The 25,688-nt window shown below is 39.3% G+C and overlaps 1 protein-coding gene and 1 pseudogene across 2 annotated transcripts in view; both read right to left on the bottom strand.

Moving 5' to 3' along the window:
• The window catches only part of AIG1 (androgen induced 1), a 287,157-nt gene that overhangs the window by 19,107 nt on the left and 242,362 nt on the right, over positions 1-25,688 (bottom strand). The gene's annotated exons all lie outside the window — the stretch shown is intronic.
• On the bottom strand, positions 3,187-4,225 carry LOC101545148 (40S ribosomal protein S6-like; annotated as a pseudogene).

Raw genomic sequence — 25,688 nt, 5'->3', positions numbered from 1 at the left:
ACCTTGAATATCTTATTAACCCTGCTTTAAGCATTTCGGTGGCTTTCAGGTTTTTTTTTTTCCTACAGATACAAATTTCAAACAAACTCTAGAATACAATTCATAAAAGACTTCTGCCTGTCTCATAACCTCATATAATACCTTGCTGATGTTACATTCCACAGCAGTAGGGCATTTGCCTTGCATGCGGCTGACCTGGGTTTGATTCCTCCGCCCCTCTCGAAGAGACTGGCAAGCTACTGAGAGTATCTTGCCCACACGGCAGAGCCTGGAAAGCTCCCCGTGGCATATTCAATATACCAAAAACAGTAACCAAAAGTCTCAAAATGGAGACGTTAGTGGTGCCTGCTTGAGCAAATTGATGAGCAATGGGATGACAGTGACAGTGACAGCGATGTTACATTGGTTTTAATTTGCTTCCTTTCCTTAATTTTACCACATTTATTCCTGCCAAGTATATTTTCACATATTCTTTCTGCCTGTTGTCAGTTATCCACCCAGAGAATTCATAAAGTTATTTATCCCTTATGTCTTGGTTTAACCATTAAAACTAAGCGGTTATCACTTAGGAAATCTTTCCATGATTGTTCTATATTAGGTGTCATATTTGATAAATTTGTATACAGCCATGCATCTGTTTAATTTTTATCTCTTCCTTTGATAGTATTTAAATTTTAATACCTTTATTTGATTAGATTGAAGCAATAGTACAGTGGGTAGGGCATTTGCATTGCATGATGCCCACCTGGGTTCAATTCCTCCGCCCCTCTCAGAGAGCCCAGCAAGCTACCAAGAATATCCTGCCTGCATGGCAGAGCCTAGCAAGCTACCCATGGCATATTGGATATGCCAAAAAGAGTAACAAGAAGTCTCACAATGGAGACGTTACTGGTGCCCACTTGAGCAAATTGATGAACAACGGGATGACAGTGCAGGGCTACCTTTATTTGATTAATAATTCTTCTCTAGAATATATAAGGTCTGTGAGGTGAGTGACTTATACTATTTTTACTTCTCACTGCATCCTCTGCAAGTACCATAATGCCCACACCACATAATAGAAAATACATAAATGAAGATGCATTTAACCTGTAATAACAAAGATTGATAAGAATTAGTTAAATAAAGATAGTAGGCAAAAACTTTCTAGCCAAATCATGTCCAAAGATATGAAGAGAGGGAGAGTTTCCAGATGCTCTGGAAGAAAACTTTCTCTCTCTCTCTCTCTCTCTCTCTGTCTCTCTCTTTTTGGTTGCGATCAAGGAAGAGAGGACATGAGGGCCAGACAGGTGCTAAAGTGTGGGTGGCTTCTAAAACCACAGTAAGAACCGTAGACTGTACCTTAGGGTAGATGACAGGATACTTAGAGAATAGTAATAAATATGATGCCTATCAGATTGACATTGAAGGGAATTGTCTCAGAAATGGTGATAGCGGCTGAAACTGTGACTCAGAGGTAAAGTGCATGACTTATATCTATGAGGCCCTGGGTTTGATTTTGAGCAAAGAGTGAGTGAGAGAGAGAGAGAGAGGGAGAGAGAGAGAGAGAGAGAGAGAGAGAGGAAAGAGGGAGAGAGAGGGAGAGCGAGGGAGGGGAGAGGAGAAGGGACAGAGGGAGGAGAGGGAGAGAGGAGAGAGAGGAAAGAGAGGAAAAAGAGTTGTGGAATGAAAATTAGTGAATAGATTTAAAAGCTATTTAGATCAGCATCTCTCAAAATATAGGTAATAGGCAGTGGCTTAATGCACACAGAAGAGCTAGTTACTGAGTCTTTAGAAAAATTACAAAATCATTATTTGTAGCTTAAATTCAGCCATGATGGGAGTATATAAGACAAGAACTCTCAAATGTATCACAGTTGTTTCTTTGCATTCTCCCCTAATCTCCAGGACTTCCATGAAACCTGGTTGCTAAACACACACTGGTTTGCAGCATTTAAAAAACAAGAGAAGAATGCATCACAGAAAATGTTGAAGGGCCTCATATATAAAGACAACAAGGACTTTTTAAGAAACCATTTTTTAGGGGGGGTAATTTTCTGTGTTGTGTACACATGCATACTGGTGTGATTATGATGCAAAGAGGAGTTCACTGTAAAATAAAATTGAAAGGTGTAGATTTAGGGAATAGAGTTACGAGAACTTGGTGATTGATTGGGCTTAGGCAGTGAGGGAGCTGGGATGATTTAGGGATTAATCATAGATTCCTGGCTCGATTAGCTGGGTGGAGAGCCCTGCCATTTCCTGAGATAGGGAATGCTGTGAGGGAGTTGGTGTAAGGCGATGATGAGTTCAGTTTGGACATGTTGAGTTTGAGGTATCTGTAAGATATCCAAGTGGAGATACAGATATCCTGAAGTCAGTTAGTTACTGAGGCTTAGAGGATAGAGAAAGGACTGGTGTGGCAATGCAGATACAGGGTTCACTGGTAAAAAATACTTGTGGTTGAAGCCATTAGAACAGACTGAGATCGCCCAGGTAGGGTACAAGGCAAAAAGGAAGCGAGTCCATTTGAGAGTGTTGCTGAGGAAGATGAAATGAGAAAGTCAATTGCCAATGGCTGGCTTAGTGATAGGGGAGGAAGACAGAAAATCGTGGTACTTGGAGTCAGCCCAACAGACAAGTGGGCCAAGGATATAGAAGGCAACATTTATTAGTGAGAACTGAGAGCAATTCATCTTTAAGAACTGAGAGCAATTAGAAAACGGAACCTCCAATTACAAAACTGAAAGGAGAAATTTCAAGATTCCAAATAGAATCATTTGGATATCATTTTGTATCATCTAAATCTACTTTGGATGCGAACAATATAAGTGATAAAGGAATGAGCAACATAAAAAAACTAATCTTGTCAAGCTTAAAAGCTCTTTATTGCCACATAGCCAAACTTCATTCTATCTTATAAATCATGAGTTGTGGTGGTCACCGGGGCCTTCATGAGCTGTAATGAGAGGGACACATCATCTCTCCCTTTTTTTAGGCTCTGTCAGTCTTATTTATCCTGGGCAGATATACATAGCTGTCTTGCCAAAAATGACCTTTTAGTTAACGTCAGTCTATTCAAAAATGATTTAAAAATTGAGTTTATTATTCACATTTACATAGCTAGACTATGTGGCAATTAGACTACTAGCTCATGAGACACACAGGACACAGACACATGTGGTGAGAAATGATAGTCAATGACACTGAATTCTTAATAACAGAAACTGCTGAAAGCTTTTTATAGGCAACCCTGTGGGGAAGGGGTCATATTATTATTATTTTTTGGTCTGGTCTTATTTATTCATTACTCAGAAAACTCATTTTTGACTGGATTCAGACTTGGAGGTAGACGCTCTCAAAGAAGACAGCCTCCGTCTCTTGGAGATCTGCTCCTGGCTCTCTTGGCCTCCTTCATTCTCTTTGCCAGCAGTTTAGTGTACTCTACAGCTTCTTCCTTGTTTTTCTTTTTCTTTTTTTTTTTTATTGCTCTTTGGGTCACACCCAGCGATGCACAGGGGTTACTCCTGGCTTTGCATTCAGGAATTACTTCTGGCAATGCTCAGGGGACGAGATGGGATGCTGGGAATCAAACCCGGGTCGGCCGAGTGCAAGGCAAATGCTCTACCCGCTGTGCTATCACTCCAGCCCCTCTTCCTTGTTTTCCCTGGTGCTCTGTTTCTTCAGTGCAATGTGCTGGCATTTGTGTTACAGAGCATGTGGAATAACAAGACGCTGAACCTTGGGTGCTTTGGCCCTAGGTTTCTTACTTTCTTTATTAGGGGCTTCTTCGCAACATACTGGCAGACATCATCTTGTTTAGAAAGGTTGAAAAGTTTGCGGATTCCGCTAGCTCTTTGGGGCCTCAGTGGCACAGTGAGTCCAGGAATCTCCTTCTCTCCTTTCTTTACAATGACCAAGTTGAAGACGCTCAAACTGGCATCCACAATGCAACCACGCACAGATTTGCACTTTCTCCGATCCTCCTCGGTTTATAACAGGAATGCCCCTTACTCAGCAGCACTCAGACCCGGCCGTGAATCAAGAGCCCCTGCTTCATGGAGAAACCTTGATTATCGTTTCTGCTGCTGATAAGGACCATGTAGCCCTTCCATTCTTCTCCCAGAGCGTTAGCAGCAACTGTGGTTGCCATCCGCTTTTCATAAAAGATACGAAGTTTGCATTCATCGTCCACTTCAATGAGTTTCTGGCAGCCAGTGGCTGGGTAAGAGATGTTCAGTTTCATGTTTAGACAGCCCAACCCCTCTTAGCCGCCGCGAAAAAGAGGAAGGGATCATATTAATGCCATTTTACTTATGAGGACACTGATGGTTTGAGAGGTTCAGTCAGCAGATACGGAGACACTTTAGCAGTTTAGCTCTTAGACCTAAGCCCAGGTTTCTCTAGTGCTCCGAAGGCTAAATCAGACAGGCAAGAACAACAGAGTTCTGGAATGCTTTTAATATGCTAAGAATTGGAAAATGATCTAAGTATGAAATAGGCCTTTTGCTCTTGTTTCACATGGATGAAGAAATAATATATGCTCATTGCAGAAAATGTGTGAGATAAAGAATTGCAGCAAGGTGCAAGATAAATCAGTTTTGGCTAAGTTTTTAACATGAGTGAGTCTCTTAAACTCTCTCTCTCTCTCTTTCTCTTTCTATCTCTCCTTCTCCCCCCCCTCTCACACACACACACAGAGGGATCAAATTCTACAACTTCCTTTGAAGGGAGGAAAATGAAAGCAGGGATAAAGCACTAAACATTTTCTCTGAGAAAGAGTCCCATTGTACATGTGTGCATGGCATCTATTGGAGTTTGGCAGACAACGAGCATATGCATCAGGGTGGATGACAAAGGCTGCACTTTGGTTTATGTGCCAGCATCTTCCTTCAGTCAGATGCTGCTGAAGGACCGCTGTGGGCAGTTTGGATCTTGAGCACAAATGCTGACATGAGAGTTGGTCCTCGCTTTAGATCTTCCATCTCATTTCAGGGTCCCTTCAAAGCCTCTTTATTTGGTGTTCTGAGGACCTGAGCATTGCACAGAGACTGGCTATCACTAGCTTTGTGTGAGGTGAGTAGGATGCTGGCCTCAGATACATCTGACCTGGGCTCAGCTCCTGGCACCCGAGTGTTGCCAAGAGTGACCTCTGAGCACAAAAGGGATGCTCTTGTCGAGATCATTAGGAGGTGAATCCATCAAGGTTTCCACTGAATAAATACAGGTACTAAAACTACGAAAGGCCTGAAAAAATTTTTCATGGTGATGAGTTTGGTAGTGCCGGTGAATTAATGCATCAATTCACGGGCAAATGCCAACTAGAGGAATCCCATCTGAAGCAGCTGGGCATATTGTCTAATCACTGAAATGATTTTAGACATTATACCCATTAGTATTAAATTCATTTATTGAGAATTTAATATTCTTAAGGTAATCATCGTTCCATATTCATGAAAGACTTTTAGAATTTTGTTTTTGGAACTTGTTCAAATTTACAGAACCTGGAAGCTATACATCAGATCAGCCTTATGGGTATGCATGCCGTGAAATCACATGAGCCTTATGCTCTGAAGAGTCCAGGCTGGCTTTCATGTTCTCATATCACTAAACTGAAATCCTACATTTTTGAACAAGGTACTCCATGTGTAATTTTATTTGGGATTCACAAATGATACAACCATGGCTGTCTTTATAAGTGGACTTTCTAGACTTTGAATCAATTTATGGCCCAACCATGCAGAAATCATGGTACCCTGATAATTATTTAACTTCTCGAACCTCAGTTTCTCCTTTAGTAGAGGGTGGAGAGAATGCTACCCTCACCACAGAAATGCAGTAACTGGATAATGTAAATCTCAGTATGCTTTTGTCAAATTAAAAAAAAAAAGGAAAAAGGAAACAGATTTTCCCATTTCTTCCTCTTCTGCAGGAATATGGAATATTTTTCTGTACTTCTAGCACAGGAGGATGTTTTCAAGGCTCTGAGTCCCTCCGCCCTTCCCTGGGGAGAAAGACAAATTGCACATGCCAGAATGAATCTTTATAATGAGGTAATGAGGGAATGTGTTTTCTTCCTGATTCTAAATCACAAATATCAGCATCATTTATCCACAAATCAAGCCAACAATCGACTTCAGATTATTTTCCTCTAACACATGTTCTGGCGTCCATCTAAACTGGTTTCACATGACTGCTTCCTTGGAGTCCACTCACCACAGCCTACCTGGTCTGGGGGTGATGTTTCCCTGGAGAAAACTCAACTCAAATTTCCGTTAATAAAAGCCACAACTGGTTTTGCTTAACTTGAATACTTTGGACCTTCTCAAAGCACCTAGGTGCCAAACATCAAGCTGACACATTGACCATCCCAGGCAACATGTGTTTTTTGCTGGAGAGAGGTAGGGAGTGTGGTCAGCGAGTGATGACTCTGGCCAAGCTAATCAGAGCGTTGGCTGCAGTGGTGAGAAACCCGTGCTTTGAGAGATGGCTAGCACTGCAAGGAGAGACGCGACATCCAAACTCCCACAACAGAAAAGCCTAATTTCCCCTATTTTGCAGAAATGATCTCCAGTGTCTCTCTAGCACATTTTGTGCTTTTCTTGCTATCAAGAGACTTTGTCTCAAGACTAACCTTCTCATGATCCCTGCCACGATTAATCGCCTCAAGCCTGTGACCTCTACATCAATATGCCCAAGCTTCTTTAACACACAGAAAATTTTCCAGAGAAGTCTTTTTTGTGCTCCATGTAAAATGGTAGTTGGGCCATCTATGTATCATTTTTGTCACCCCTGTTCTCTGTGGGCTGCTTTTACAATTGCTGGAGATTTTATTTTCCCCAAATGTCTTGATACCTTGAATGTGTCAGACATGTATCGAGAGCAGTGTGTGAATAGATGTGAGAAAAGGTTCCCAACCTGTCAGTAACACAGACACAGGATAACACCACAGGACTCTGCCTTCATGAGTGCAAAGGAAGAGGGGGCTGGGTCTATTGTTTTCAAGTGCCCTGAAGTGTTCATTCTAAACTTCGTTGTGATTTTATTAGAAACAATCCATCAAGTTTTTTGAGAACTTTTATGAAACAAAAATTTCCTACTTCATCCAATTGCAAACTTTATTTTCTTTCCCTTTCCCTTTTCAATTCCTCAGAGGAAGTCAAATTCATCCATTTCAGCAGCTTCCTTTAGTTTTTATGTTATTTTTACAAATTATTATTTTTTGTTTTTCGGGTCACATTCAGTGATGCTCAGGGACTACTCCTGGCTTGGAGCTTTGAGGTCCCTCCCAGTGTTGCTTAAGAGACCATATGGTCCAGGGTATGGAACCCAGGCCTCTAACATATGCTTTGACAGCTACTTCTCCAGCTCTGTACTTATATTTCCTTATAGCCAAATAGCGTTTCTGGGAGTGTGCTTTATCAGCTTTACATAGCATCCTCCACTTCCTAATACAAAATATATGTCAAAGCTATTATCATCTGTCCCCTCTGTATTCCCTTTTAAAAGTCTACCAAACAGATTCAAGTCATAGTTTGGGGGAAGGCTAAAGCAATTTTCAGCACTTTCTTTATTATGATTATCTAAGCATTGTGACTCAGATTACTATTGCATTTCACTGTATAATCTTTACAGATTTCTCTCTCTTCTTTTGGTAAGAAAGTGATGATGAGGCCATGACAATGGTGATGCAGTGAGATATGAGTTATTCTGAGAATTCTCCCTTCATACTATTGGTGTTGTATCTAAAGACTTCACAAACCAAATTCTTTACATTTCCTTTGGACATTTTATAGTATTGAGTCTTACTAATTAGGTCTGCCATGCACTAGTTTTTAATCAGAGGTCTAAGATTTGTCTCTAGATTCAGTTTGATTTTAATAAGAACTTCTGATCATTTTAGAGTTCTTTGTTGGCCAGATGTCATTTTTCCACAATAGCCTATGATTCTCTGTCAAGTATCTGTTAGATCTGTGTGAACAGATCTACTTCTGGACTCTCTAGTCTGTTCCATTGATATCTATGTTCTTTGCCAATGCATCAACAATTCTGTGTTGGCTTGTTTTAGAGCTTCGGTATCTGTAAAATAACTTGCTGGGATTTTGACTGGATTTATACTAAATCAATAAAACTGGCAAGAATTGACACCGTGGCAACATTGTTTTCCCAGCCATGTACGTAAAAGTAAAACCTTTCTCTATTTGTTTACATTTTATTTCTTTTATCAAATATTTGGAATATTTTTGCAGGGCTGAAAAGAGTGGCCCAGGTAGGTTGCTTGCCTTGCATGTAGCAGACCTGGATTCAATACCCAGAACCACGTATGTTCCCTTGAGCCCCAGCATCAATGATCTCTGAGCCAGAGCCAGGAGTCAGCCCTGAGTGCTGCTGGTTGTGGCTCCAAAACAAACAAGTTCTGATATATTTTATTGGACTTTGTCTAAGCATTTCATTTTTTGGATCTATTGTTCCAATTGTTCAACTGTTAGTATATAGAATATAGGTGAATTTTTACATTCTAACATTGGATCCTGCGATTAGTTCCAGATTTCTCTTGTTAATTCTTTGGTATTGACTACATAAATAATATAGGATCCATTAGAAAAGCAATTTATCCTTTTTGTGCAAACTGTTTATATCATTCACACACTTTTCTTGTTCTATTGCTCTAGCTACAACTTCCTATTTGATGCTGAATAATAATGCTGAGAGACAAAATCCTTGCTTTGTCCTCATTCTTAAAGGAAAGCATTCGGTCTTCATCATTAAGAATGATGCTAGTTATAGGTTATTTATTTATTTCTTATTGTGAGGTGGAGTGAGGCTCCCAAGCTGTGTTCAGGGGATCCAGAGTTCACTCCCAGCAAAACTTGGCCAACCTTGCCAGGCAGTTCAATGCCCAGGTTTGGTAACTTGATGCTATTTGGGACCAGCTGTGCTGGGGTAGATCAGCATTCCAGGTACACAGCCTTCATTGAGCTATCTCCTAAGTTCCAATTTGTTATATTTATGGGCTCCAACCTGACAGTGTTCTGAGTCATCTGATGCTAGAATTGAAACCAAGACCTTGAGAAGAGTAGGCCAGTTCTCTGTATCCAATACTGGTTACAGGTCTAAAATTGATGCTTTTCTTTCTCCCCTCTCCATCTCTGTCTCCATCATGATCACATGAGGGTGCACCCATCCTTATTATAGGCCTTTTTTATATCTATAAAGACCTTTATGAACTAACTAAATAACTAAATAAAATTGATGCCTTTCTGACAAAGTTTCTATTTGTTAATTTTTTTAAAAATCAGAACTGGATGTTGGGCTTCATTCAGTTTTTCTGGGTTGGATTTGCTGATAATTTTTGATGACATTTGCATCTATATTCAGATATGTCTGCAAGGTTTTCTTTCTTGTAAATTCATCCTTTACTTTTGTAATCGGGGTGATGCTCACTGTCTTAAACTAAGTAGGAGACATTCTCTCTGCTTCTCTTTTCTGAACGAGATTGTGGAAAGCCGGTATCCTTTCTTCCTTATAGGTTTGGTGGAATTCACCAGTGAAACCATCTTAGCCTAGTGCTTTCTGTTTTAGGTTGTTAATAAGTGACTCAATTCTTACCAGATTAGGCCTATTCAGATTATCTATTTTTCCTTGGGTGAGCTTCGGTAGAATTTCTTTCTGGGAATTGATCATTTATAGACAAAGTGTTCATAATACTCCGTAATTATTCATTTAGTGTCCATAGGATCAGTGGTAAGACTCTGCTTTGATTTTCTAAAATAAGTAATTTGTAAGTTTTTTTTTCCATTAGTCTGGCTAGAGCTTAATCAATTTTAATGATCTTTTCAGAGAATTAGCTTACAATTTTGTTGATGTCCAGCTTTCAATCTCATTAATTTCCACTCTAATTTTATTATTTTTTTCCTTCTACTTGGTTTTGGCTTAAATTGCTTTTGTTTCTATAATATCATAAAAGGAAAATGGATTATTTAGTTCCTTTGGATCACTAGACTTTAGATCTTTTCCCTTTTTAATATGTTCATTTGAACCTAGACGTACTTCTAAGTCATAATTTTTCTGAACTCTACCAAATTTGATAAGTTGTACTGTTACTTTAGGTTAAAAATATTTTAATTTCTCTGGGCACATATTTTTATTTAATTGGCATTTTTCCTCTTTGGAGAAGCCCCATTATCTCTTGAACATGTATCTCTCTCTATCTCTTCCCTCTCATCTCTAAATTTTTCAATAAAAACTGTTTTCCTTTACTAAAAGTAAGTTAAAAAAATAAAACAAATGTGCATAATTCATGTTATTTAATTTATAAATAAATTTCTAAATAAATTCATAAATTTATAAATAAAGCTCCAGGCTGCTTTCCGGACACTGGGGCCGAGAGCCTCACGCATGTATGAAGTCCCACAGAATCAGGTAAAGCAGAACTTTGTGACCTTGGACTCCAGGCTCAATGGGACCCGGAAACAGAGATCCTCTGCCTGCTTCCCCAAATCTCCGGTGCACCAGGGATCACACCCAGATGACCCCACCCTACTGGCTCCAAATAAATACCATATAGGTTGACCTCCACTACCTCCACTACCCAGCCACTATCATGCTCCAGGATGCTTTCTAGACCACGTGGCCCATAAGACACTTAATAAGCATTTTCCATAATTACCGCAACATATTTGATGAGGTTTAAATATGGTGTAAACCATGGGAACACCTGTAAAGGCTATTAGAGGCTAACCTAAAAGCTTCCATCCCTCTCAGAATGCCCAGCAAGCTACTGAGAGTATGCTGCCTGCATGGCAGAGTCTGGCCAGCTACCTGTGGTGTATTCCATAAGTCAAAAGCAGTAACAACAATGGGCCTCATTACCCTGACACTGAAAGAACCCCCAATACAGCAGCGTTAAGAAGGATGAGCAAGGAGAGGTTGATAAACTCTCAGGGACGAACTAGACTGCCAAAACGAAGAAGGAGTAAAATGATTGTCTGTACTTTCAACACACGTACGCTGGCATCGGAAGCATCAATTGAGGACCTGATGGTGCAAGCACATAAGGTCAAATAGGACATGATCTTACTTGACCGAGATGAGAAGGCATCAATCACATTATGCCATTTTTGACAATGGGAAAGAACTGTTCCTCGGAACATGTGACAATAGAGGCGTCAGTGGTGTCGGTGTCCTTGTCAACATGAACTTCACCATGAATGACGATTCATTCAAATGCCTAACAACCTGAATCGGATGATTACACTTGAATATATGTGGCTCACTGCTAGCAGTTTCTATCTTCGTCGTTTGCGCACCAACAGCCAACTACAATGAAGAAGAAATTGAGAAATTCTACATGGAGCTGGGGAAGTACTATAAAGAGGACCACACCTTCTACAAGATCATTGTCAGTGATTTCAATGCCAAGATAGGACCGAGAAAGTCGCCTGAAGAACTCCACATTGGGATCCATGGCCTAGAATGGAACGAACAGGGCGAGAGACTGTCTGAGTTCATCACAGTTCCAGAAGGCCAAACCTAAACGCTGGACATAGGAGTCTCCCAGTGGACAGTTCCACAATAAAACTGACCACTTCCTATTCAATTGACAGTTTTGCCTGACTGATGTTGCTGTTGTCCCAAAATTCCAAATGGGATCGGACCTTCATCTCCTTCGTGCAAAATTCTACTTCACAGAGCAGGTAGAAGGACTGAAAAGTTTAAGTTTAAAAAGAGAACTCCCAGAATGACCACCAACTGGGAGCTCTTTGGGACTATTGCGGCTATGTGGGATGATGCAGTCGCTGACAACATGAATGAGGAATATGATGGACTGGTTCAGCACCTCCATGACTGCGCAAGGAATGTCGAGAGTGGGAAAGCCGAAAAAGATGCCTGTCGTTGGAAACTCTTGAGCTAATTCACCAACGTGGTTTGGTGGGAGCCTCAGGCAATCACAAGCTAATATCTGAGCTCACAAATCTGTGCAGAGAGGCAATAAAGGAAGACCTCAAAGAGAGAAGAGCAGCAGTGTTGACCGATGCCATAGAATCTGGGAAAAGAATTCACAATGCTCGCCTGTCCTTCACCAACTACGAGACCAAGATGACAGCCCTCTGACATCCTGATGGATCTATCACATCTTACAGAAAGGCAATGGAGAGGATTATTCATGACTTCTACTCGGATCTCTTCAACAGCCATGTCTACCTGCCCACATACCAAATTCCTCAGGCTGGATATGTCATTCCCAATGTCCTCCCTTCTGAAATCTGACTCGCCATTTCATCGGTAAAGATGCATATAGCACCCTGGTCAAGACAAGGTCAGACCCGAACACCTGAAGAATCTGCTGTCAGTACCCATCAATACACTGGCTTGGCTCTTCACATGCTACCTGTCTGAATGCAAGGTTCTATCCCAATGGAAAACCAGCAGGACTATTCTGTTATACAAGAAGGGAGACATTCCCAACATTGGCAACTATCGCCCAATATGCCTATTACCCATTGTCTACAAGTTGTTCACTCAAGTCATCCTGAGTAGAACAGGCAGAACACTAGACGAAGGACAACCATGTGTGCAAGCCAGGTATCAAAAGGGATTTAGCACGATCAACCATATCCACACAATGACAAAGTTCATTGAAGTTTCGTGAGTTTTTAAGATGCTGCTCTGTCTAACATTAATTGATTTAAGAAGGCCTTCGATTCTGTTGAGACTGAAGCAGTCACCAAAGCCATAGGGCATTTAAACTCAGTACATCAAATCCTCTGTGAGCTGTATTACAGATTCACCACCAGGATCTCACCATTTTACAAGGAAGTGTTCATAGATATAAAGAGAGGGGTTCAGCAGGGTGATACCATTTCACCAAAACTCTTCAGTGCCACCCTCGAGAACATCATGTGATGACTGAAATTCCCATTTCAGGAATGGGAGTGAAGATAGACAGTCGGCAACTATACCACCTCTGCTTTGCTGATGACATTGTTCTAATAACACCAAATATTAGCCAAGCGACACAAATGCTGGCCGACTTCAACCACGAGTGTGGAAAGGTCGGGCTGCATCTGAATCTCACCAAGACAATGTTCATGAAAAACGAACTAGTCCCTGACACTCCATTTGCTGTCAACAGAATGAACATCTCTGAATGCAGCAGCTATGTGTACCTGGGTCGAGAACTCAACATGAGGAACAACTTGGTGCCAGAACTGTACAGGAGCAAGAGAGCAGCATGGAATGCCTTCAAGAGCATTGAAGAAGTGGTTAAGAGGATGAAGAACCTTTGGCTCCAGGCACATCTTTTCGACTCCACCGTTCTTCCTGCACTAACTTATGCCTCAGAGACCTGGGCCCTACGAAAACAGGAAGAGAACACTATTCGGGTATCCCAAAGAGGTATTGAAAGAGCTGTTTGGAATATCATGTTTTACTCAAGTGAGAGAAGGAATCAGATTTCTGACTTCTGTCGCTGGTCAAGAATCAGGGATGCTGTCTCTTTTATCAAGACGTTGAAAATCAGATGGGCCGGACACATAATGCGATTTAGAGATGACCGCAGGACTAGAGCTGTTACTGACTGGATTCCCTGGGACGTCAAAAGATCGTGTGGCCGCCCACCTATGAGATGGTCATACTTCTTCATCAAAACCCTGAACGAATGGTTTGAGGCTCTTCTTGTTCCTGGAGCAAGCAGATACTCTTGGGCTACACTAGCACGCGACAGGGATGAATGGAGACATTACTGTCATACATCGAGCAAGTCAAAGATCAATGAGATGACAAGTGATAAAAGTGATGCAATTTATAAATATTTTAGGATTTTATAGTTATGTTTAATTGTTATTATTAGAACAAATAAAAGCTTTCTATTCTTTAAAATTGATTTTTAATTGTTGTTGAGGAAACATGATTACAATAGCATTTGTGTTCATGCTTCCGGTGTAGAAAATTATTGCCCCTCCACGAACAGCAGACCCACCTCTCCATCTGTCACTGTCAATGTCACTGTCATCCCGTTGCTCATCGATTTGTTTGCTTGGGCACCAGTAACATCTCTCATTATGAGACTTATTGTTACTGTTTTTGGCATATCCAATACGACACGAATAGCTTGCCAGGCTCTGTTGTGCTGGCGCGATACTCTTGGTAGCTTGTTGGGCTTTCCAAGAGGGGCAGAGGAATCTAACACAGGTCGGCCGTGTGAAAGGCCAACGCCCTACCCACTAATTCGCTTGGCAAACTCAGTTTTGGATTCAAAGTCCAAAGTATCATTGATACTGGTATCATTCCTTTGCTTTAAAAATTAACATATGAATGAGCTTTTCAGGTGTATTTCCTCTCTCTGACTAATTTTACTTAACAGGACCCCCCCCTACCAAAAGAAAATATTTAATCTTAAAATATATATATAAGTATATAAACATGTATATACAAATGTATATGTGTGTGCGTGTGCACACACACGCACACACAGACAAGCATTCTCCCAGTGTGAATATCTATGCCACAATTTGTTTTAGTGTCACACTTTGCAGTTCTCAGGGGGGTACACCTGGCTCAGTGCTTGGGTATGACTCCTGGTTGTGCTCAGGAGACTCAGGTACTGGGGACTGAACCTGAATCTCCCATATGCAAAGCATGAACTGTTACCGCTCTTTGACCTATCTCCAAGGTCTCTTATTTTATATCACTTTTTTTTTTTAAGTCACTCCTGGAAGTGCTCAGGGATTACTCATAGCCTATGCTTGGGGTACTTGAATCAGTTGCTCAAGAGGTAAGTACCTTACCCACTGTATTATTTATCTGGTCCCAAACATTTTTATTAGTTCATCTACTGTTGGACATTTGGGTTGTATCTTTTTTTTTTAAATTTATTTTATTGAATCACCATGTGGAAAGTTACAAAGTTCTCAGGCTTATGTCTCAGTTATACAATGCTCAAACACTCATCCTTTCACCAATGCCCATATTCCACCACCAAAATAACCCCAGTATACCTCCTACCCTCCACCCCCCAACCTCCCCACTCCCGCCTGCATAACTGATAAATTTCACTTCATTTTCTCTTTACCTTGATTACATTCCATATTTCAACACAAAACTCACCATTGTTGTTGGAGTTTCAACACAGAACTCACTATTGTTGTTGGAATTTACCCCCCAAAAATACGGCCTACTGACAAGGAAGCATTTGATAATTAGTTTTCCACTGATGAAAATGAAGAGATGTGAAGTCGCATGGCCGCGGTAGCGGCCGCGCGGTTTAGGATTTCTATATTTTAGTAATTAAGTCCAGGGAGATTTATGTTGGAAATTGCATCATTTCCCTTTCTGGGGCAGCATGGAGCAAAGGCTTAGTTCACAGTCTAGAGACATGGCTGCAAGCACTTGCTGGGACCAGAAATAATGTAGCTGGCCTCTGGATCTTGGTCGTTCAGCAGCAAAGTGGCCATGCATGGCCACCCAGGTTGAATCTCGGCAGAGCGCGAGCCGGTACCAGCCCCGGCCCGAGACTGCCCAAGCATCACATTTGGGTTGTTTCTATGTTACATATTGTAAAAAGTGTTCTAATGAACATAATATGCACATTGTTTTTGAAATGAATGCTTCATGCTTTGGGAGATATGTCAAAGTTAGGAACTGTTGGATCATATAGGAGTTCTACTGTCAAAGTTTGAGAAGTCTCCAAACTGCTTTGCACAGATTGAACCAGGCTAAAATAGATTAAACCAGAAAGTTCCAAGGGAGTTCCTTTATAGCAAGGGTTAAAGTTCCTTTATGACCACAAACCCACCGGTACTACATTTCCTCCCTCTTTGTTTTATACAAGCCATCCTCACTGGTGTGAGGTAGTATTTCATTGTTTTGATTTGAATTTACCTTATAATAAGCAATGGGAATAATTTTTCATATATCTAGTGGCTGTACACATATCTTCTTTAAGCAAGCTCAAGTTCATATCCTCTACCTATTTTTAATCTATTGTATGAACAACTGACATTTATTTCTCCCAGTTTGAGATACTATAAATCCAAGATGAAGATATCAGTGGTATTAGTTCCTGCTAAGAAACTTCTTCCAGGCTTATAGACACCTATATTTCTACTTCATCTGTATGTGGCAGACAGTAGGGGAGAGGAGGAGAAGGATTTGAGCAAGGCAAAGGAAGTACTTGGATGCCTCTTTTCTTGAAGAACACAGTTTATCATGGCAGTCAAAACCCCTCCCCCATCCCACACTCTCCCTAGTTTTCCGATAAGAATCTTTTGTTGTTATTGTTGCTGACCTTTATGAAAGTGCTGGGGCCGGAGCGATAGCACAGCGGGTAGGGCGTTTGCCTTGCACGCGGCCGACCCGGGTTCGATCCCCGGCATCCCATATGGTCCCCCAAGCACCGCCAGGAGTAATTCCTGAGTGCAAAGCCAGGAGTAACGCCTGAGCATCGCTGGGTGTGACCCAAAAAGCAAAAAAAAAAAAAAAAAAAAAAAAAAAAAAAAAAAGAAAGTGCTTTATGTATCTTGGATATAAGTCCTTTTATCAAACTTATCAAATGTTATATTTTCTCTCATTTAGTAGGATATATTGTATTTTATTTTTAGCTTAGTATATGTTGCTGTAGAGAAATTTTAATTTCATATAGCCCCAATTATTTATTTCTGCTTCTTTGTTTTTTGGGGGGGTGTTTTTCCACACATTGCAGTGCTCTGGGGCTTACTTCTGGCCCTGTGCTCAGGTATCACTCCTGGCCGTGCTTGGGGAACCAGGTGGTGCTAGGGATCAAACCTGGCTTGGTTGTGTGTAAGGCACGTGCCCTACCCACTGTACTATCTCTCTAGCCCCTCTGCTTTTGTTATCTTTGCCAATGGAATGAATACATTAAAAACACCTGTGGGACCATATGCTTTGCAGCTTTGCTTATGTTTTAATCAGATACTTCGTGGATTCTGGTTTAATATTAAGACACTTAATCAATTTATGATTAATTTCTGTGTATGATCTAAGATAATGGTCCAGTTTCATTTGTTTTTACAAGTGAATTCATCCACAAATGAATAATAATAAATTAATTATCATAACTAGTCATAACTTGTCACTTTTATCACAAATGACTGTCTGTATATCTAACAGTGTATTTTAGATTATCAATTTTATTCCATTGTCCTGAGAGTCTGTCTTTATTTCAGCACCACTCTGTTTTAATTAACATAGCTTTATAGCATAGTTTGAAGTTGCCTCCCCTCTTTCATCGGGGAGTTTTATGATTCCATACACATTTGAGCAGTGTTTGTTGTTTTCTCATGAAAAAATGCTGTTGGAATTTTAATAAGAATTTTACTGAATCTTTGTGATGCTTTGGATAGAATTATGATATAATCCACTCTGAGTGTTGATTATTTTAGTCCAGGAATATGGGATAAGATGTGTTTTATGACCCAGAATATGATCTAGCATGGGGAATGCCCCATACACATTTGAATATGATGTGTACTCTGCTCGTGTTGAATAACGTAGTCTATATTTTTCAATGAGATACACTCTAATGATTCTGCCTTTTAGGTTAATTATATCCTTGCTGTTTTTTTTAGCATCACCTGTGTGACCTATAAATTACTGAGAGTTGTTATACAGTTGGATAAAGTGTCCTACTATGATAGTGTGATTTTCTTATGTTTTCTTCCAGTTGAACTAGCTTCTGTCTTACAAAATTTGATATTCTGTTAGAAACAAAACTAAAGTTTGAGCACTGGAGAAATAGTACAGCAAATAGGGCATTTGCCTTGTATATGGTCGGCCTGGGTCCAGTCCTCAGCATCCTATATGGTTCCCTGAGCCTACTGGAGTGAGTACTGAGTGCAAAGCCAGGAATAAGCCCTGAGCACTGTCAGATGTGGCCCTCAAACAAAAAAACAAAACCCTGAATATTTAAATATTGTATGTCTTCTTTGATACTTAATCCCTTTATCATTATATAATGCTTCTCTTTATTTCTGAAAACTTTGTTCTGATGTAAGCTTTTATTGAAATAAATATACCAATGCTAGCTTTATTTTGATTAGTGTTACCATGTTTTATCTTTCTGTACTCCTTTACTTTTAAAATGCCTTCATTTTAAAAGTGTGTTTCCTGCAGGTAATGCATATTGGTTATGTTACTATATCAACTATGATAATATGTGTCTTCAAATTGGTGGTTTTAGACCATTCATATTTAAAGTAATTATAGTATAGTTGTATTAACAACTACACTGTAACTGTTCTTTATTTAATACACTCTTTCTTTTTTCTCAGTTCTGCTTTTTATTTTCTTCTTTTTTAAGGTGATCAGCTATACTAGTTATTGTAATTTTTTCCAGTGCATCCCTACAGTTGCAGTATACATCTGCACTCAATCCAAGGGACGATCAAATACTGACTCAGAATCATGTCAAGTATCTAAGCACAAAGCATTTATAGTCCCTCTTTTCCATCATTTTAAAACTCTGTTGTCTTTCATTTATCCACATAGTGTAACCATGCAGTACATTGATACATTATAATTCTGTACAGTATTTATTTACTAGGCCAATTAAACATAAGGAAATAAAATATATTGTTTTGCTATTATTTATTTCCTTTTTGGTCTCCCATTCTTTATACAAATCCAAGTTTCTGACTCGATTATTTTCCTTCTCTGTAAAGAACATTTCATCTAGGAAATGTGTTGTGTTTGCTTCTGTTTGCCTATGGAAACTTCATTTTCTTTTGCTTTTTAAGAATAATCTTTTTGAATATTGAATTCTAGATTGATCTGCTTTGTTTCAACACTGTAAATATTTTCCTTTAATCTCTTGTTGCCTGAAATATTTTAAGATGGTAAGAAAGCTATAAGTCTTATTCTTGTTCTTCTATAAGTATGTTTTCACCCCCTTCCCAGTGGAATTTTTTAAGATTTGTCTTTTGTTTTCTGTAAAGTTAATATTATATGCATATATTTAAAAATTATACTGATTGGTATTATTTAAACTTATTGCATTCAGATCTGTGCTTTGGCGTCTGTCAAAATTTTATAAAAGTATTGATATTGCTTTCAGTATTCTGTTTTATTCTCCATTTTCTGATACTTCAATTTTGTTTGCAAAGTTTCACAGTTCTTAGATAATCTATTATAATTTTCTTTATTTTTTCTGTGATTTTCAATTTGAGAAATTTTTTTTATTCAATGATCTTTGTTTTTATTTTTTCAATTGAGTCACCATGAGATACATAGTTACAAAGCTGTTCAAGATTGGATTTCATTCATACAATGATACAATACCCCTTCCTTTACCAGTGTCCCAGTGTCCATTTCCAAAAACGAATGGCCTTAGTTTCCCTCCAACCACTTCCTCTCCCACAGCCTGCCTCTATGGCTCTATGGCAAGCATTTTCCTCCTCTCTCTCTCTCTCTCCCTCTCTCTCTCTCTCTCTCTCTCTCTCTCTCTCTCTCTCTCTCTCTCTCTCCCTCTCCCTCCTCCTCTTAATATGAGAAATTTTTACTGATATATTGTTAAGCTGGAGTGATAGCACAGCGGGTAGGGCATTTGCCTTGCATGAGGCCGACCCGGGTTCGATTCCTCTATCCCTTTTGAAGAGTCCAGCAAGCTACTGAGAGTATCTTGTCACACAGATGAGCCTGGCAAGCTACCCCTGGTGTATTCAATAAGCCCCAAACAGTAACAAGTCTCACAATGGAGACATTAATGGTGCCCACTCAAGCAAATCGATGAACTGGACGACAGTGCTACATTGTTAAACTCAGAGACTCTGTCCTTACTTTGTCCAAACTATGAATGGATTCCTCAAAAGTGTTCTTTGTGTCTGTGTTTTGATTTACAGCATTTCTCTTTAATTTCTTAGTTTCTAACTCTTTATAATACTCTAACTCTCTTACAACACTAAAATTTTTCACGTTTCTTTTACCAGGGGAGCCCTTAGTGTATTTATAATTGCCATTTATAATTTCTTGCTTAATAATTCCAAAATCTGTGCCATACCTACTTCTGATGATCTTCAGATTTTCCTTTCTTTACTATTACTATGCTTTGTGCCTTTAAAAAATCAGACATATTTATTATACAAGAAGTTAAGGCAAACTGGCATTTAGTGTGTTAGTTTGAGAAGGACTTGAGTTGTGTTTAATGTTTGTTATAGTTAATGTTGCCAGACGCTTAATGTTCCATTTGGGTTTCCCTAAGAATGTCATCTTAAATAAAGTCTGTCTTATAACTCTTTCGGTTATAATTCAATACTACACTACAGCCTTATTGATGTGGCAACAGGTGTGAGAGTAAATGTGTTCTATAATTATCTGATGAAATCTCAGTCTTTAAATAGGTCTTTATCCCTGGGCTGTGAGACAAGAAAGCTAGAGAGGGCCAGACTTTGGTAACTGTCTTTCCTCCATATATTTAAGACTCTGGTGAAACATTTTCCACTTCTGAGAAGGTTCTGATTGAAATTCTCTGAGTATATGTGGAAATGGTTATTTTTTTAATTTCCCTTTCCAGAAACAAGCATTTTCCTAAGCTTACACCATGGGTCTCATTCATCTTTGAGTCTCTGTTAGCTAGTATAGCTGATATACAGAGACATGTATATATCTGTGACACAAATAAATCAGGGAGTGAAGAAAAATCTACAAGGAAGATGGTTTCAAATTAAAAAGAAGAGAAGCTGGAGAGTGTGAGTGAAGTGGGTAAAGCTCTTGCTTGCACACAGCTGATCTGGATGAGATTCTTGGCATCCCATATGATCCCCCAACACCATTAAGAGTGATCCCTAAGCACAGAGCCAGGAATAAGCCCTGAACACAGCCAGGTGTGATCCCAAAACCAAAAAGAGAAAGGAGGAAAGGAGGAAAGAAAGAAAGAAAGAAAGAAAGAGAGAGAGAGAGAAAGAAAGGAAGGAAGGAAGGAAGGAAGGAAGGAAGGAAGGAAGGAAGGAAGGAAGGAAGGAAGGAAGGAAGGAGGGAATACAGAAAGAAATATAGAAATACAGAAATACAGAATGAAAGAAAGAAAGAAAGAAAGAAAGAAAGAAAGGAAGGAAGGAAAGAAAGAAGGAAGGAAGGAAGAGGGAAAGAAGGAAAGAAAAGAGAGAGGGGGAAAGAAAGAAGGAAAGAAAAAAGGAGAGAGGAAAAGAAAGATGGGAGGAAGGAAGGAGAGAAAGAAATACAGAAAGAAATACAGAAAGAAATGCATAAAATACAGAAAGAAAGAAATACAGAAAGAAATGCATAAAATACAGAAAGAAAGAAATACAGAAAGAAATACAGAAAGAAGAAAGAAAGAAAGAAAGAAAGAAAGAAAGAAAGAAAGAAAGAAGGGCAGAAGGAAAGAAGGAAAGAAAAGAGGGGGAAAGAAAGAAGGAAAGAAAAAAGGAGAGAAAAAGAAAGAAAGATGGGAGGAAGGAAGGAGAGAAAGAAATACAGAAAGAAAGAAACACAGAAAGAAAGAAAGAAACACAGAAAGAAAGAAATACAGAAAGAAAGGAAGAAAGAAAGAAATAAAAAGAAAGAAAGAAAGAAAGAAAGAAAGAAAGAGAGAAAGAAAGAAAGAAAGCAAACAAGCAAGCAGAAAGGAAAGAAAGAGAAAGAGAGAGAAAGCAAGCAAGCAAGCAAGAAATAAAGAAAGAAAACATATTTTCACTTTAAACACTGGTGATAGTGTTCAAAGTGTGGTCTAAACTTGCATCCATTAAATAGAAGCTAACTGCTGATTTTGATAATTTATTAAATGGAAAAACAATCGGGAAATAATTTAAGAACTCCTTCCCCTTTGAAGTGGTCTAGTTCATCACTACTAGGCTTCTGGAACCAGATTAGAATTGTATCACACCAGCTCTTTCTCTCAACACCCCGTTCCTTCCTGCTCATGCTTTCCATGGCACAACCTCTTTTTGCTCAGCAAGTCCCTTAAGCTTCTAGTTCTACTGACTTCGAGTTCTTCTCTTACCCTGGTCTCGTTTTACATATCCACTGGATAAGCACACATTCCCCATGTCTTACCCTCTGCCTGAAAATGAATGAATGCTTTCTAACAGCTTCAACTTGGAAACCTTTAACTGTTGAGTCAGTGTAAATTTCTCCCATCTTGTCTTGGGTCATTTCCATTTCTGTTGCATCACTGTTCAAATTCCTGCCTAATCTCCTTTGTTTATTTCACTAACATTTTTTGTAAGTATCTTTAAAATATAATGAACATGTGACAGAAATGTTTCACCCCTCCCTGTGTGTTACTTTCACTTTAGGCTATTTATAATGAAGATGAAAAAGACAAGGAAATCTTGTGTACAATGCCCTATGGAAGTCTTCAAAGTACCTAAGATTAAAGCCCTAAAAAAAAAAAATCCTAGCAGTTCATAAACATTTTAGCCTGTGGGAAGGAGAAAAGTAAATTAAATTAAAAGTTGCAGATTTTTGCTCTCCCCTGAGTAAATGAATGTTTTCGTAGGAATGAAAAGAACAATGTTAAACCCTAGTAATTGCTTTTCTTTATTTGAATGGCTGAGTACCCAGTCACTTCTCTGTTGATCTCTGTCAGAATACGACAGGCTGAACAAAAAACAAAAAGTTCCTATGCTGCGATGGGCTCAAATAATCCAAGTAAAGAAAAGTGACACTAGAACACACATATTTGAGACAGCAAAGACAATGAGGAAATTCAGGTGCTGAGTTACTGGGGAAAATGAACACACATAAGAACGCCACAAAAATACAAAACTATTTTCATTTCCCAAGACTATCCTCCGATCTTAACAGGTTGGTTCCTTTTCTTAACAGCTTGGTTACTTTCTACTGGAGTTTTACATCACACTCTGACTCGTGCACCCGAACAAATTTGTCTGTTGCAAGATTTGGCACGGATGAAACTATTCCATTCATCATATAATTCTATTTGTCCCTAGAACAATAACATGAGATGACTGAAGGTCATTAGTAGGACATCAAGTAAGAGGATCAATGGGAAAACCAAGTCTTATTAGTGGATGGCTGCTTAAAAGAAAGTAGAGTAGACAGCATGCGTGCTCTTTCTCTCCCAGTGCTGGACTCAATGTGCGGCCCCTGACTATGTGGCAATACCAATATTCTATTTCTTTTCATTAAGCGGTGACATGGTGGGTATTTGGATACTGTCTTTTATAAATGGGGATAACAAAAGAAGGACTGCTACCATGGAAACCTACCTGATGGCCTTTGTGGTGAGCGCTTTGCTGCCTGAATACAAGCAAACTCCACACAATAAAGGGCCGATCAACGTTGGGCATAAAGCTTCTATGCAAGAGCTCTGATTATTAACTTTAATGAATGCCTTGAACATTGCAATCTGCAGCAGCATTATTCTTGTCCACCCTCATTATTAGATAAGCATAGGGCGCTTGCGGCAAGATATACCTTGGATTGCAAAACAAGAGCCAATTTAAGGCCGTAGCCCACTATTTGTTTCTTGTCAAAAACAAGCTAGAGAGTTTAAAGATTCATACACGAAGAAACAAACTAAGACTAACCAAGAAGCGGGATCACTGCCTGTCACATTTCAATAGATCAACTTCACTTTGTACACCAGACATTCTTCCTCTGCACAGTGCCCCCGCGAAAGAGAAGTCAGTTAAAGTTAGGCATACAAAGTTTTGAATGTAGCTGTATTTTATATGCATATTTTTTAAATAAGGATTTATTTGATGAAGTTCAGTTGACAGACCTAACTCAATGTTATTTTTAAAAAATACCGATTTTCCACAATTGTATAGCATTAGGGAGAATACACAGTCAAGAATTTAAAAGTCTTAGAAAAATGAATAAGTTTTAAGGTAACGTAATTGGTGGGTCAGGAAGTAGGAGTTTACTAGTAGTTTGATTTCTTTTAAAAAGAGATGGGGAAGCTGGCGCATATGCTGCCTGAGCCCATGTGCTGCTTGTGCCCACAGGGCCGAGCACATGTGTCACCCGCATCTCCCCTCTTGAGATGTGTACTTTCATGCTTTCATACTTTTGTGTCTAAAGCTCGGTTCTGTGCAGGGGCTTCCTCCACCCTTGGAGAAGCCCACGTTCTCTCTTGAGTGCGTTATTTTCACTATTCTCTCTCCCACTTATCCCTTCCTCCTTCCCTCAGAAACCTCCAAATAAAATCTATTTACTTCAAAAAAAAAGAGATGGGGAAAACAAATAATAAAATAATTATATGCCTAAAACTCAGCTATCAGTAACTTTGTAAATTATGGCTCTTTAATAAAAATTATTAAAAAAATTGAGAAAACACTTTCACCCTCTCTAACATCAAATTTTTCTACTACTAGATAATATTTGAAATTTTTATTTGTATCCTATCCTGTCTACCTGTGCCCTCTTGTAACTTGTCTAGAAATCATCATTCAAGAATGGAACACCAAAACCCCATATTAATGGACAGATAATTGTTGACGGAGGAGCTGACAACATACACTGGACTAAAGATAGTCTCGTAGAGGGACAGACATAGAGGGACTGCACTCATTTGTGGAGTGTAAAATAACACCACATGAGGCTGACACCCAAGGACAGTAGATACAAGGGCCAGGGGGATTGCCCCATAGCTGGAAGACTGCTTCATGAGCGGAGGGGAGAAGGCAGCTGGAATAGAAAAGGGATCACTAAGAAAATGATGGCTGGAGGAACCAGTTGGGATGGGAGATGCATGCCGAAAGTAGATAATGGACCAAACATGATGACCTCTCAGTGTCTGTGTTGCAACTTATAATTCCCAAAAGTTGAGAGAGAGTATGGGGAATATTGTCTGCCATGGAGGCAGGGGGAGGGTGGGAAAGCGGGGGTATACCTGGGATATTGGTGGTGGGGAAATGTACACTGGTAGAGGGATGGGTGTTTGATCATTATGAGATTGTAACCCAAACATGAAAGCTTATAACTATCTCATGGTGATTCAATAAAATTAAAAAAAATTTTTTAAAAGATAGTCTCTTAAATAAATGGCACTTGGAAAACTGGATAATCACATATAAAAAATTAATGCTGGATTCATATCTAACACCTTGCACAAAAGTCAATTCACAGTGGATCAAAGACCTTGAGAGCCAACCAGAAATTATAAAGTATAGTGAGGTTAATGTAGGCAGAACATTACAAGATGTGGACCTCAAAGGTGTCCATCATCAGTGATCTGATATAGGCAAAGGCAATAGAATTAAAAGACAAACAAGCAGGACTACATAAAATTAAAGAATTTCTGTATGATAAAAGAAAAATAGGCTAAAACGAAAAGAGAGCTAACCGAATGGGAAAAGTATTTGCATTCAGCACAGCAGATAAAGGGTTGATATCCCAGATATATAAAGTCCTCAGAAAGAGCCACAACAACAAAGAATTCCAAAGATCCTATCAAAATATGGGAAGAGGAAATGAACAGACACTTCGCAGAGGAAGACAGGCGGATGGCCAATAGGCACATGAAAAAAATGCTCATCGTCTTATTATTAGGGGAATCCAGATCAAGATGACAAAGAGATACAATCTCACACCGGTGAGAATGGCATATATGAAATATAGTGGAACAATCCGTTTTGTCAGGGATGTGATGATAAGAGAATTCTCATCCGTGGCTGGTGGGAATGCTGTCTGGTTTGATGTCTGTTATAGCTAATGGTGCCAGAGGCTTAATGTCCTATTTATCTTTGAGTTTTCCTAAGAATGTGTTT

The sequence above is a fragment of the Sorex araneus genome, chromosome 4 (genome assembly GCF_027595985.1).
Source record: "Sorex araneus isolate mSorAra2 chromosome 4, mSorAra2.pri, whole genome shotgun sequence".
NCBI lineage: Eukaryota > Metazoa > Chordata > Mammalia > Eulipotyphla > Soricidae > Sorex > Sorex araneus.
This window is presented reverse-complemented; position numbering and strand designations above follow the sequence as displayed.